Raw genomic sequence first — 2,500 nt, 5'->3', positions numbered from 1 at the left:
TGTTTTCGCGTGATATCAGTCCCTCTCTTTTACGTTGAGCATCGCTTACTAGCGGCCTGTTAATTGTTGTTTTTTTACTTTCTTTCTCTTCTTTCCCCGTTGTATCACATGTTAAAAATTACTTCTCTTGTTTTTTGGTTGTCTTCAAAAATTTCCTTGTTTTGCTAAAACGCACTGTCAAATGCAATATGCTGGCCATGAAAAACGCGGGTTGAGCACTGAGACGTTTCACGTATTGGCTTTCAAGATTAGTTGAACGTGCGAACGGTCCTACGTTGACGTCATAACCAAAACCAAAATTTCTTGCATCGATGAGTAACCACCGTTGAAACGTCACCAACCATGTGAGACCCCTAATATCAAGCCCCGTACTACCATATCAAATCCCCGGCTACATGCGATGTCAGGCCTCAATAAACAGCAGCAGTCCTCGATCATATTTTACACTTTTTACCCTCCGTACAGTGAGCAAAAAGTAAACATTTTGAGCACGAGCTGAGCCCACGTAGAGTGATTTAATTATTTAGTAAATAAATGTACTTTATTTCTGCTGGCCAAATCAGCCTTCTTCAGGTACAATGAGAGTTTAAAATGAATTGGTTCTGTATATAAATTGGTTCTGTATATATAGTAAATGGATGTTGACGTAATACTGGAAAAAACCTGATAAAATAGACAAGTTACAACTAATTTGAATACAAATACTAGAAGGGTAAACGGGAAAATAACGGAAGAAAAACAGAGGAGATTGTAAATAATAAACTGAAATCAAATATATTTCTTCTCGGATATTATTTAGACCGTTGGGTCAATTTTCCCAGCCTTTTGGCATTAAAAAAGCTTCCCTAGCCTTAAGGATTGAGTCTCTCTTGGAACTGAAATATTTTTTCGATAGAAATTAATTGGATGTCGTAAGAAATGTTGTGAGGAGAGGAGAGAAAATGTTCTGCGACTGTTAGTGGGTTTGGGATTTGGTGTTGGGTTTATCTACAGTGCAACGGTGTTCAACAAACCGATCTTTAAAAGTCATTTAGTTCCAATTTCCTATGAATAGGCCATTTTACAGTTATTTGCTCAATGGCCTGGCCTATGAATGCCTTCGAGGTTGCCGGTGATCTTGTAATGACACAGAGTTATATGCTTTTATCATGTAAATTGTGATGTTGTAATTCTAATTGGTCTACATTAACATTAGAAAAGCGCTAAGGTCTGTATCAAAGAAGGGTCACCAAAAGCCTCGCTTCCATTCTTTGGCCAGGTAACCTCGCTACAACTGTAAAGTGGTCTATTAAATGGAGGTTGTTTCGGCAGTAGAGAAGAATGTGTAGTTGGGTAGTCTGTGGGAAATGGAGGGAAAGGTAGCGCAGTTTTTTGCCACAGGGAAAAGAACTGGAAGGCAGTGCGGAATTAGTATTAGTTCAATTAGCGGATAATTTAGCTGTTGTCAGTAGGTCTCAAAGGTTTAATTTAGGGAGCGTCTGAAAGCCACAACAGGTAGATGTAGGAAGGCGTTTTTGAGTAAAAGTCACGAACATTTCGATGAACAAAATGGAATTGGGTTTTTCATCCCATTATGTTTTACTTCTTTCTCAACTTGTCATAAATCTACTGCCAAGATGTATTTAAGCAGCGCCAGCTTGGATCCGGAGTGCACAGTAATAAATTTCACAAAAAGGAAAATTCGTGGACGCAATAGCTCTAAAATGCCGTCACATTTGTAACCAATAAGAATTCAATTACGTACTGTACGTTCAACACTATAGCAGACTGAGGGAAAGAAAGGAGTTGAATTCTGCATTATTCTGATTATTGACGACAGCAAGGCCCGGCTTAAACTCTGCATTTGCGAAAATTCTACCTTCATAACTTATCTGTGATTACCACTCACTTGCCGCTACAGACTTCACTGCCTTATCCACAAAATGATGATCATTAACTACCTGAAACTAACTCCACGTTTTAATTGATTGTCGAGTTTTGCTTTAATGTAGCCAATACATCGCTGCGGCAATAAACCATTAAGAATATCATTCAATCAACATATAACAACATCTTGGGGTGGAAGAAGAATATATTTAAACTCCCTCGTGGTAAAAGTGGAATTTCTTTTCTGAGAGAATTGATCCGTTTACTTAACTTGTTTGTTCATAAGTCGAAGTGGGAGGGATTAGCTATTTCATTGGTACACATCTTCATACCTATTATGCTGCAAAAGCCAAGCGTAAAATCTAAACCCAAAGACAATGCAAAGTATCTATTATCGAGATTGGAGCGATGGAAGAATGGCAATTTGAAATCTCTTTTGGATGAAACAAACGAAATTCAAAAGAGACTGAAAAAGACCTTGACAAGAAAACAGGAATCCAATGAGAAAGCATTCAGCCGACTAATGACGGTCGGAAAAGTTGGACAAGCTGCCAAATTCATTAATAATGAGGACTCCATTAAAGGTGTACACCAACTGAGTGATGAGATCAAAAACATTTTGTTGGAGAAACAT

Source organism: Montipora capricornis, chromosome 4 (genome assembly GCF_036669925.1).
Source record: "Montipora capricornis isolate CH-2021 chromosome 4, ASM3666992v2, whole genome shotgun sequence".
Taxonomy (NCBI): Eukaryota; Metazoa; Cnidaria; class Anthozoa; order Scleractinia; family Acroporidae; genus Montipora; species Montipora capricornis.
Note: the sequence above shows the minus strand (reverse complement) of the source record.